The sequence below is a fragment of the Furipterus horrens genome, unplaced genomic scaffold, assembly GCF_987537825.1.
Source record: "Furipterus horrens unplaced genomic scaffold, mFurHor1.1.pri manual_scaffold_3, whole genome shotgun sequence".
Taxonomy (NCBI): Eukaryota; Metazoa; Chordata; class Mammalia; order Chiroptera; family Furipteridae; genus Furipterus; species Furipterus horrens.
Window position 1 is genome coordinate 103,879,895 of NW_028327173.1, and position 12,600 is coordinate 103,892,494.

At 48.3% G+C, this 12,600-nt stretch overlaps 1 protein-coding gene across 2 annotated transcripts in view; it reads left to right on the forward strand.

Annotated features, from left to right (window-relative positions):
* PSTPIP1 (proline-serine-threonine phosphatase interacting protein 1) overlaps positions 1–12,600 on the forward strand; it is a 39,335-nt gene that overhangs the window by 2,357 nt on the left and 24,378 nt on the right. The window lies entirely within an intron of this gene.

Here is a 12,600-nt window from a genome sequence, read left to right on the forward strand (position 1 = left end):
ACAGGCTGGCTTCAGTGCCTGGGTTCTCTCACCCAGTGGGCTTTATTATCCTCTATCAACATGTCAGATCACTAAATCTTTGGGCCACATTGGGAAAATGAACAAAAAAATTCTGTCCTTTCTACCTTCCAGAAAAGTAAGATCAGACAAGGTTCACAGAAGAAACTTGAAGCTCAGTTTACACACCAATCTGAAAAATACAGAAGACATACTTATCTAATTACCTGCCCCATCCCATATGGTTTCTCTACCCTAGCCCAAGGCCATGCCACTGAACGCTGCAGCTCAGCCATACATGGAAAATGACTAGTCTTTAATAGCAGGAGGAAACCCTAGAACTAGAGTAACCATGTCTAATACCACAGCACTTCAGTTATCCGGCAACCTCAACTTTCCAGAACACAGGTGTCACCAGCCCTGTTTCTGGCACCAGCTCACAGTAAGAAGAGAGACAAAAGTCATTTTTGAAAAGGTAAGAGCTTATACTACAGCTCATATACTTGACTTAATACACAATGGCCCGTAGATTTTAGTTAGGGCCTATGAACTCTGATTTTACCCACGATTTTAACAAGATCAGTCATGTTGTCTTTTAACCCATAGACGCAGCAGTTTAGTAGGGATCTGTGTGGAACCTGATATACAATTGGTGACTGATAAATATTGGTGGGCCTAAACTGTTAGGGACAGTTTCACAAATAGCTGGTAGCCTGAGAACAAAGGAGGATATAGGAAAATTATAAAAAGCAGACATAATGGCTCAGACACAGTGGAAACATTCAGCACAGGGGTAGACCAGCTCTGTCCCTCAATGGGCTGGTGTCGGCAAGGCTATCAGAGCGGTCACACAGCATTTATTTATAGCCTGCTTTCATTTGCAGCAGAGCGTTCAGACACAGGCTGTGGTAGGAATGAGGTGGGAGCAGGCCAGCCACACATGGAGGGCTAATTTGATTTCTGTTATACACACAGTGGCTTTGCAGGAAGTTTGTGGCTGAGCCTCAGAACAGGGCCTGTCAGTGAGACAAGGTTGAGGCTGAGAATACAGATGCCTGAGCTAGGAAGACCTTAGACCTCCTATAATCTGCCTCAGCACCAAGTCAGAGGAACATAGAAGATAAGAGGAGGCAGGTTGCTTCTCCCAACCCCTCCCATACACACAGCTCTCCTCACCAGAGGCTCTGCTCCCAATAGACAACCAAGCTGTAATGCAACAAACATCTGTGTATCCTCCACACAGGACTGGCAAGTGGGGTATGTGCTCAGTCAACGTTTGTAGAACAAATTAACAGTGAATATCTCTATAGTTCCACCTGTCTTCCTGAACCAATTTTCTCCTCTATTTCCCTTTAGTTATGTTCTACAAATATTTGTTAAGCAGGGTTCTCAGCAAGGTGATTTAAACTGGACCCCTAAGCCTCACCCCTACATCTAATCAGATGAAGACTGTTTTGTCCTCAGGGAAGTTGCTGTCCAGTGCTGGGAACAGAGTTTCCCTGATAACTGGGCTAGGCCCTGTGTACCAAGGGGAGCAGGGTTCTGAAGTGTGCCTTCTCCTCCCAGACCTCACTCTCTCCAAGACCAATAAATTTAATGGCCTTTGCAAGAAAGTCACGGGATATTGTTTTAAGAGGGAAACTCTAGTCTGGACCAGGTTTTATTGAGAGTCACATCCTATCCCTTTGGAGGCTGGGCTAGAGATACTACAGTGACCTCTCACCACCCCCATCCCCTAAACCACCCCCTCCTTTAGGTAGGAACCATCAAGGGGGACAGATAGAATAGAACTAAACTTTTTCTTCTGATTTGTGGTCATATCTCTCCTCTTGGAATCTGGGTTCCCCAGCTTTATCTGGAAACCTCTGTGCCAAGTTGGGAGGAGCTGAGGATCCCAACAGAGGACAGAGGAAGGTACTATGCCCTGGGTGCGGGGGATGAATTACCAGGCACACACAGGGGGCTGAGTCTGGACTCATGCCTCCCCCATGTGTCCACTCAGCTGCTGTTGCCTCTTCCCCTTCCCATTTTTGAAATTCTGAGGTTCCTCATTTAGGAGGCTACAGAGAGAGGCCCCACTTTTGGCCTGTCCTTAGCTGCTTGTCCCGCCACCTCAGGACCTGCCAACAATGGTCCTAGGGCCTATGGAGAATTAGGAGAAGCTGATGCCCATTGGGTACCTGTTCTGTTCTGGGCACTTAAAGCTGTGAACATATCTCCTAATTAAACAAAAGCAATGAATATATAATACTAAAAGGAAAATGGAAAATAGAGAAAAACAGGAATAAAGCGGCCTTAGTTGTCTCATCACACAGAGATAATGTGATATTCTATTGTGTTTCTCTAAGATTATTTTACATAGGTGCGAGAATGTTGCCCACGTGGTTTTGTATTCTTCCCCACCCTTCTTCTGACATTTTAAAATGTATTTTTAATTGTGATAAAATACACCTAACATAGAATTTGCCATCTTAACAATGTTAAATATATAGTCTAGATGTATTAAGTACATTCACATTGTTATGCAACCTGCCCCCCCCCCTTTCAACATAATTCCATTTTGAACATGTGTGGTTGTGGGTGTGATTTCCTTGTCTTCAAAACATTGTCAATGACTGCATAGCCTTCCAGCTTCTGGATTTGGTGGACATGCATGATTTATTTATCCAGTCTTCTATAGTTACATATTTAGGTTACTGCCAATTATCTACTATTCTAGACAGTGGTGCAATGGGTAGATCTTTGTGTGTCAAGAATTACTTCTTTGGGAAGTTTCCTGGGTGAGAAAGCGGGGGTTCTCTATCATTTGGCAGTAGCAGACCCTTTGGGACCCTTCACAGTCCTCTGGCTGAACAGGAGCTGGAAGACTGAGTTCAGAGTTCTGCTCAGACACTGGGAGGATGTGCAGTCAGGAAGGCCCTGTGGCCTTACAGGCCAAGGAAGCCAGTGGCTGGGAAACAGGTCCTTCCTGATCAACAGGGGCTTGGAGGCTGAAGAGGGAGGCTCTGGCTCTTCTGCCTTCAGCTGCCTTCCCAATGCCTCCCTGGTCATGGTTGTCAGAAGGAATGAGGACAGAAGTTCTCTCTGTACTGGCTGGGAAAGTTCTTCAAAGCACAGTGTTATGTATAAGAAGCACAGAGCCAAATGGTGTGTCTGGTATTTGACCTATTGTAACAAGTGGGGAGAAAAAACATTTATATTGGCATAGACTTGGTTTAACAAGGAGAATCTCTAGAACGACATGCAGAGAACTAGTTAAAGTGATGCTCTTTGGGGGGAGTGAGAGAAAACAAATTGATGGGAGACAGTGGTGCTCCGTGCCTGAGGGCCTGCCCACACCAGGGCTCTCCACTGGGATAGCTCCAGAAGGTCTCTCCCTTAGGGCTCAGTCATTTTCCATTCTCCAGACTCAGAAGGGAAAAGGTTTACCTGAGGCCTCAGCTGCCTACCCCTCTCACTTGCTAGGGAGCCTTGGACAATCATTTCCCCTGTCTGAACTTCAGTTTCCATACCTGTAGGGTATCAGAGTGATGTTCACCTGAGATAAAGGCTTTGAAAATGGGGAGGCTCAGGACAGTGCTAAAGGGACCACCTTCTGCTGCTCATCATAGAGCAGATTTCAGGGGACCCAGACTTATAATTGGATTTGCATTTACAGGGTGAGCCTCATATGTGGATCATCTTATTCCCAGAATGCCTCCCCATATCTTTTCACTATTGCATATTAAATTCCACCATTAGAGAGCCTTCTCAAGGCTTCAAATGACAAGATGCATTTAATTCCAACGATATCCCTGTGAGGTTGATATTCTTATTCCCATTTTACAGAGAGAAAACCAAGGCTCATAAAGGGCATGTGGGCCTGGGGATACCACCCAGATGGACTCTGGGGTTACTAAACAAGGCCTGGCTGCTATATTCCCAGGCCTGGGTCAGAGAGCCCTTTGGGGTTAGTGGGAGGGTGTGGCGGTTTGCCGAGACCTGGAACCCTGAGCAATGGGTAACCACACAAGCAGGCAGGTGACAGCCCCTTCCGCTGGTGTTGACAGGCCACCCACTATTGGGCAACAGGAAGTGCTAGCTGGAGTTCCAGTAGCAGCCAGTGTAAGGATGGAGAGACCAGATGGGACTCAGGGCTTCCCAGCTGTGGAAATGGAGAAACAGAAGCTGAACCACACTGGGGACGAGAGGAGTGGGTGATGGGCTGAGGCAGGAGAGTGTTTGACATGTCCAAGGGACAACAAGGAGGCCTGTGTGACAGGGGCTGAGTGATGAGGTGGAAAGCAGAAATGCAACAGGGAGTCAGATCGAAAAGTACTGTAATTAAAAAAAAAATCCAATGCTCAAGCTATACCCCAAGCCAATTACCTCTGAATTTGGGAGTAGGGGCTGGGCATCAGTATTTTTCAAAATTCTCCAGTGCTTCCAAAGTTCAGCCAGGGTTGAGAACCATTGCTGATAAGGAGCAGACATCTGCTTTTTACGATTTACATGACCTCATTTTACGCCTTTGTAAATGTTTTGTTTGTTTAACCTAATAATCCTATATAATTACTTTTTTATGATAGTAAGTAAATATAAAAATTGAACCATTTTAACGATTTTTAAGTGTGCAATTCAGTGCCATGAAGTACATTCACAATGTTGTACAAACTTCACCACTATTTCCAGAATGTTTCATCATCCCAAACAGATACTCTGCTCCCATTAAACAATAATTCCCCATCTCTGTTCCCTTATTTCCCACTTCTTTCTACCTTCTGTCTCTATGAATCTGCCTAAGTAGGAACCTCATGTAAGTAGAATCATCTAATAATTGTCCCTCTGTGTCTGGTTTACTTCACTTAGCATAATGCCTTTTAGGTTTGTTCATGTTTTAGCATGTGTCATAATTTCATTCCCTTTTATGGCTGAACAATATTCATTCACCTTGCTGAACTTCAGTTGCTCATCTGTAACGTGGAGCAATAACAGCACAGTTCTGACATTACAGGGTTCTCTGAGAATTAGAGGTGATAAGGTATCAAGAGCACTGAACTCTGCCTGTGTGCATCCCACCCAGTTCCTTGCCCTGAACTTGGAGCCTGACCCCCGCTCCCATTAAGCCTGTGGGAAAGTCCCACCCCTTGCTCTGCCTGACTCAGGGCTCTCCTTTAGCTGGCCTCAGGCCACATCTTCAGACACCTGCCCCTGCCCCTTCAGATCTCTCACTGCTGTCTTTCACCTGGGCTTACAGCTCTGAGCATCAAACTTCCAGGCTCCTGAATCTGAGGAGCTCATTCCCACCACTAAGCCTCTACCCAGACTTGTGCTCACTCTAATCCCCACCTTTCCTTGTTCTAAGTATTTTTCTATCCATTTTGACTTCATAAAGCAGGATGAAGAGGTGGGAGGATTGAGCTTGTCTTTAAGACTTGAGAGGTGGAGGGGAAGTAGGCAGTCATCCCAGCCTGGGGGGAGGGGTGTGTGGTAGTGGAGGCCTTTCCTTCCTGATAATGGAGGAGGCCCATACAAAAGAACAAATATGCCTAGTGAAATAAGCCAAGCAGCGAAAGACAAATACCATATGATATCACCTAATACAGGAAACTAATCGTCGTCGTCGGCAGCCGTCCGTCTCAAGAGACGATGCTGTAGCTTCTTAAGAGTCTATCTGCACCGCCGAGAATGGCTGTGCAGTCCGACTCGGGAGTGACACGGTATCTGTCTCCTCCCGTGTTGAATCGACATCTTGCGATGACGCTGGAGTGTCCTCTCCAGTGAAGCTGAAGCTACAGAGCCTGGGCAGGGTGATATGGAGGGTCTGCTGTTGCCCATGCAGCAGACCCCCCCTCTCTTCGCAGCTGAAGGATCCAAGGGAAAGACGGAGTCGATACAGCTTGGCTTCAGGTGCGCCGCAGGAGTTGCCGGTGTTGACTACAACGTCAAACCGCCTTAGGGACTCCGGCTCCGGATTTTCTGTCGGGGTTTACTCCCTTAGCCTTTCCCCTGAAGAGGTATGCCGCAAGGCAGCGGAGGTTTTTTGGAATCAGAGTTTTCCTTCTCTGATGTGCCCTGACTGGAAGATCGAACCAGTGACACTTAGCTCGCAGGCCGACGCTCAATCCACTGAGCCAAACCAGCCAGGAAACTAATGAACAACACAAACAAACAAGCTAGATAGAACCAGAGGCAAGTAAACAAGGGACAGATTGACAGTGACTGGGGTAGAGGGGCAGGGAGAAGACAAGAGGGGAAAGAAGGGAAAGTGTCTAGTCAAGGAACTAGTATAAATGACCCATGGACATGGGCAACAGGGTGGGGATTGACTGTGGGAGAAGGGGTGGGCAGAATGAGGGGGGAGCAATAGGGAAAAAGTGAGACAAGTGTAATAGAAAAACAATAAATAAATTTTAAAAAGTACAAAGTTTTCAAACCAGACAGATCTTGGTCAAAAGCCAGGCACATCTATACAATTGCTGTTTGATCCTGGACAAATGACATAATGTCTCTCATTCTAATTATCCTCAAACATTAGCACCCTTCAGTCAATATTACTGAGATAAGAGGCAGCAGACACACACAGTAGGTCCTCTTCTGATGCTTGTATTGTCCACCCACAACCTCATTCAGGTATGTGGGATTCCTGGGAGCCCCTGAAAGTTCACAGAGCTCTGGAAGGTTGCAAGGTGACTGTCAGACACAGGCCTGGCAGGAACCCAAGCCAAGGGGCCCCAGATGTGTCAGGGGCCTAGGAGGCTGGGCTGCGTGGACCATCCATCAGAATTATGGAGGGGCAATGGAAATACATTTCTGATCTCAAGCTCTTGTCAGGCTAGGTATCCCAGAATATTTCATCTAAGCATATTTGACGTACTTTGGCTCTCTAATAATAAATATTGTCTTTGCCTTCTCAGCGTTCTCCCTGTGACACCTATCCTGAACCATCTTAGAAAAGCTGCAAATCACATTTATATGTTTATGCACAGTCCCCTCCAATCCTTGGGTCAGGGGACTCCTAGACCCAGAACACCTAGTACATGGACACATCCTCTCTGCATAATCCCCAACCTGCTCACAGACTGCTAGAGATAAGGTGCTTGCCCCCCTGTTGAAGCAGCTTGCTCTGCATTCCATAACTGCGGCCACTCTTGGAAACCCTTCCTTTTACTGACCTGGAGTTGGCCTCCCTGTCTACCCACTCACTGAGTCCTGGCTAGGCCTCTGAGAACACCTGGCCCCACAAAGGTCTACAGATGAAATCATTTCTCAAGCGTTCTTCCAGGGCTTTAGCTTAGGATCCTCTTTTTACCCACCCATCCTCCTGGGATACTCTGGGAAAGCAACCAGCTTGCCTGCTGAAGTCTCTTGCCCTCCATCCATCCACCCAAGCCAGATCTGGGTGTTTGGTCCTTTGCCTTCCTCAGTTTGCTGTACAATAACAGTGAACGTGAACCCCACCGCAGGGTAACAGGTGAGGGGCAGTGGAGAAAGCCTGACTTATTCTCTCAGAGCCTCATTTTCCATATCTGTACAACTATTATAAGAAGTAGAGGGAATGTGTCTGTCTGGTTTATTTATAAGTGCTCGGTAATGAGTCATTGAATCTGCAAGCAAATGGTCTGGTTCCCTCCATGGGGCACCTCAGGAGCCAACAGTCATAAAACCAAGTGTCTTCAGTCTCCCTGAGGCACTTTGTTCATCTCTTGCTCTATTTGTTTGCTGGGCACCAGGACCCAGCAGAGAACAAAAAAAGGCCCATCCCACCTTCACAGAGCTGCCTTCTGGAGGATTCAGTGTTCACTGCCTCAGGTTTCCCAACAATCTTAATGATTTGTTTTCTCAGTCCACAGAAGATAAGCAACAGTAAACTAGCCTCAGAAGTCCCTACTGTTAAACTGGTGAGAGGTGAAGAGGCAAAGCTGCCTCAGCTCCAAGCTGCCCCTCAGGGTTGTTCAGAATTGCTGTCCTCATCTGGGACAAGAGGAAGACAGTCTAGTTTCTCTGTTCTGTTTCCCCTCCCCCAAGAAAAAAGTGATTTTTTTAAAAAAGCTTTTTAAAAATAAAGAGCCTATCAACCCAAGAGCATGTCAGACATTAGAAAGGTTTTTGCTAAGAATGGCTAACACTTTACAGAATGGTTTCTGAACTAGGTAGGGTGCAAGCAGGAAACAATTTTCCCTTCTTCTACCTTCCAAATCCACTATTGGATCTCTTCTCCCCACCCCGGGGCACATGTTAGAGCTTTTCTAGTCCTTTTCAGATATAACTTACTCCAGTTCAACAAACTAAGATAAAAATTTCACTCTCATTTAGTTTAAACTGCATGTTGCAAGCCTATGATGGGGAAAGAGAACAGGGTCCATTTCTTCACTTGCCATTTTCTATCCATACTCACTGCCAGTTGCTCTTGGAGGCTCTATGGACAGGGCTGGGTTAGGACTCTGAAGGGGTGAAAGGTCTTATTTCCCTGCCGCTGTTGTAGCTGGTGGCAGTGCAGCAGATCAGCCCTTCCTCTCCTGGGCACCTCAGCAGGTTCTTTGCTTACCTGCCCCCGCTGGGGTACACCTCTGCACTATCCATCTATTTCTGACCCCTCCCAGTTGCATCCAACAGTTCACCCTACACACCTTCTTTTGGTGCCTCCTCTCTCCCTGTCAGGCAGTTCTCAAGGGCAGAGAGTCACAAGGATGCTCTTCCCACTGACCTTCTGTGGCCCACTTAGTTCCCAGGTAAAATATCAGTGCCAGGTCCTGGACAGGTCACTCACTCACTCCCGCCTCCACCTCACTCTTCCCTCAGTTCCCCGGCATCTCCAGCCCATTTGACTTCAGACTTCTCTAGGTAAGACACTGCCACTGGTCACAACGGCTTCCAAAAGCCAGCATACACACATCAACCTCACTGCTGGAAAGTCAGTTGAAGATCGCTTCTTTGCCTTATACCCATTTCACAGTCAGGAAGGCCCAGAGAGGGCAAGGGACCTTACCAAGGCTAGCAAGCTTATTCTTGGCAGATGGGACTGGGACCAAAACCCAGGCCTCTTCCTTCAACGTTAGAGATTTGGCTGTCCTCTGATATACTTTATATTCTGATATTCCATGTAAAGGAGAATTTGAAAAATGTTCTGCAGCCTTTTAAATGGACTTTCTGGTGGGGGAGAGGGAAGGGAGGTTGTGGTGGGGAGATAGCCACTATTCCAGCCTGGCCGCAGCCAGGGGAAAGCTCTGTCTGGTGGGGATGGTGGAGCAGGTAGAGACAGGACAGAGCCTGGGGACCTGCCCCTTGCCAAACAGCCAGTACATTTGGGGATTTTCAGAGAAGCAAAGAATGAGAGATTAAGAGCCAAGATCTTGGTCTGGAAGATCTGAGTGCAAATCCGAACTGTGCCCTGCAGGTCCCTAGGCAGGGTAGGTAACTTCTCTGCATTCCGTTGTCATCAGCTATTAAATGGGGGAGGGGGGGGATCACCCTTAGCTTAGTACCTGCCTCAGGGCAAGCTCTGATCACTATTCTCACCTACAGACATGATTTCATTGGCTTCTCAGATCAACCCTAGGCAGTAGGAACAATTAGGCCCATTTTTACAGGGAGAGAAGTAGAAGTTGAGGACAGCCAGCCAAGGTTGCAGGATGGGGTGTGAACCCATATCTAGTATGCTGAACTTTGTCCAATCTCTCAGATCAGGCCTAGGCACCCTCCCTGACTTGGCAGCTACAGTATGTCCTGATGAGGCTGTGCCCTAGAGGGGTCACTGTCAGGGCTGGGAGAGAGGTTGGCCTCTGCCCCCACTTCCTCAATAAGGAAACCAGGGCCCAAGAAGGGAAGTGGTCCCCACAACCACCAAAGGTGATATGGGCAAGAAAAGAAGAAAGTAATGGTGGGTACAGAAAATTTGTCTCTACCCATCCAGGGCCTGGAAAATGGCTCACACCCAGATCCACCCAGAGGGGGAAGCAGGTGGGCTGACCCTGGACAAGGCATGCAGGCATTCCCCACACTGCATTGACGCTTTGGTCCTCCAGTCCAGAGCTTTCCTGAGTACTTCCTCCTGGAACCTTGTGGGATAGGGATAGCTTGGAGCCCTGATCCGGCTCCTCCATGAGGAAAGTCAGGCCCAGAGGGGCCACCCAGCATAGATGGAAAGCCCTGAAGTCTCACACCTGGCTTGAGCAAGCCTCTCAAAGGAGAGAACTGCATCTGCTGGCCACCTGGCACCCTACCCCAGGGTGGGTTATACTAGATGCTATATTGTGGGGGCTTCTAGCTGTCCGCTGGCTGTCAGTACTTAGTCTGCAGAGCCGGCACAGCCCTCCTCCAAGGCCACCTTCCTCTGGCCTCCATGAATACATGGTGACTGAATGATAGCCCCAAGTGCAGCTTTGATTTGAGGTGGAGAGAATTTGAATAATCATTTTCAAAAGTTATTTTTAAATCATTTTTTTATGTTTTAAAATAAAACACTGTTGATGGGATGTCTATTGAATGACTGATGTGTAGGTTTGTGGATTTGGGAACAGGCCCATCTGAGTTCATGTTGCAGAGTCTAACCTTTACCAGGTGAATGACCTTGGGTAGTCATCTCTCCTGTTTGGGCCTCCTCATTACATTCTTACCTCCTTGGGTGTGTGTTTTCAGTTAGATAATGGCTGTGATATTCTTGGTGCAGTGTGTGGCAGGTGGACTCCATAAATGGTCATTTCACGAAGGGCAAAGCCACGGGCAGGTTTCAGGTGACAGAGGTGTTGCGCAGACAGAAAGAGGTGAGAGGCCTTCCTTCAGGCAGCTTTGGCATTGTGAAAATGTCAGCCTGAGCCCACAAATGAGGGGGACCAGCAGGCAGCTCTTGGTACGCAGAGGGTGAACGTGGGTGGGTGCAGGAAGAGAAAGCCAGGGGGTGCTCTAGAGCGGCTGATCTGATGCTGGGTCCTGTACTGTGGACCTGCAGGTCCTAGCGATTAACTGATTCAATGATCGGTTCATTTGTTTCCTCAGCAGCATATTGAGCCTGACTCTGCCAGCTCTGAGCAATGAGTCAGAATCCCCTGCCCCCTTGAGGAGGTGGCCAGGGGGAGGGTGCAGTCTGCGGGAACTTGCAGCTCCTGGGGAGTCAGGCACTTCCTCAGAACACAATAGTCACTTGTGACATGAGCTCATTCAGCTGCAGCCCCTACTAGCACCACCATGGTTCTAAGGAGAGACTGAATAAGATTCTAGGGTCTGTGGCACTTTGGGGACATGACCTCTAGGAGAACCAGCCTGCAGGGCCCCTTGTTGCCTTCTGCCTCCTCCAGAAAAGACAACGTAGGTTTGGTTTTTCTTTGCTTTCTATTCTGGGGGTCTCAATAAGGACAGAATGGGCTCCCCTGGAGAGTCAAGTTGGGCATGGGGCTGGAAGGGAAGAACAGCCTCCTGCTACAGGCTGGACTCCAGTCAGAGTTCCCTGCACAGCTACCTGCCATCTTTCCCAGGGACATTCTGGAGTAATAATAGGCCCTCTTGTCTTACCTCTGCCTCTGTGACCTCAGCCAGGTCCTTCCCTTCCTTGGATCTCAGTTTCCCCAAGGACTGGAGGGACACTGGGCAAGATGTCTCCCTTCTGTTGATCTGTGGAATTCAGACCTGAATGCTGATGTCCAGCTTAGAGTGACCTCCTCATGGGGAGAAGGCAGGAGGCTGAGACTCCAGATTCATTTTTTTTCTGCCCTGTGGGTCCAGAAGGAGGGCATAGACTGAGGGGCAGGAAGCCACCATCTGCTGACTGATTAGTGGGCAAGTGGCTGCCCACAAAACCCACAGAACTGGAATTCTGGCCTAGCGCACGCAGCCCAGCAACACCAGCCTGGCCCCAGAACAGGACAGCAGAGAGTTTGGGGGGACAACTTCTTTCTGGTGGGGCCCTGAGTGGTCAACCAGGACCCAGACACCCTGCTTATCACCCTGTGGCCAGTGGAGCCTGGGCCTAAGTAATTTCTGGGAATGAGCTGGGGGCCTAAATGTAGTATAGGCCTGAGATCCCACTATTTTGAGTTTGCTGAGTGTAGGCTGGGTCCAACATGAGGCCAGTTGAAGTCATTGTCACCATCTCTGCCCTTTCTGACTCTCCTCAGGAGCACTACCAGCTTTTGAATTTCAGATGATTAGACTTGCCACCCCCAAATGTGTGTGGCCTTGTGAAAGCTTCCCCTGATTCTCTGAGCTCTGACAGATGGGGTTGTGGTATGTGAGATCAGAGAAATGGGGGTCCCTTTTTTCAGTCTCTGAGGCTATTTTGGGGTCTGTGGAGAAGGAAAAGGAGACACTAAGTGCCGAATCTCAGGGCTTGCCCTGATTTGCAATTGCCTGTCCAAGTGCCCTTAAGGGTTTGGCGTCCTTCTTCAAAAATAGATGTGGAGGCCAAAGACACAAAAACTCCCATTCTCAGTATGGCATTTCACTACCTGGTCCCAAATGGAGCTCCATTCCCTTGCAGTCAGGTGCCCAGATGGCTTCAAGAAGGCAGCCTGGCCCCAGGACCCACTCACTAAAGATATCTTAGGGATCTTCTGTCCCCTCGTAGTCCTTGAGTATGATACTCCCCCTGCAACGTCCCACACCAGAAGCTCAGAGTCCACTCCAGGGATG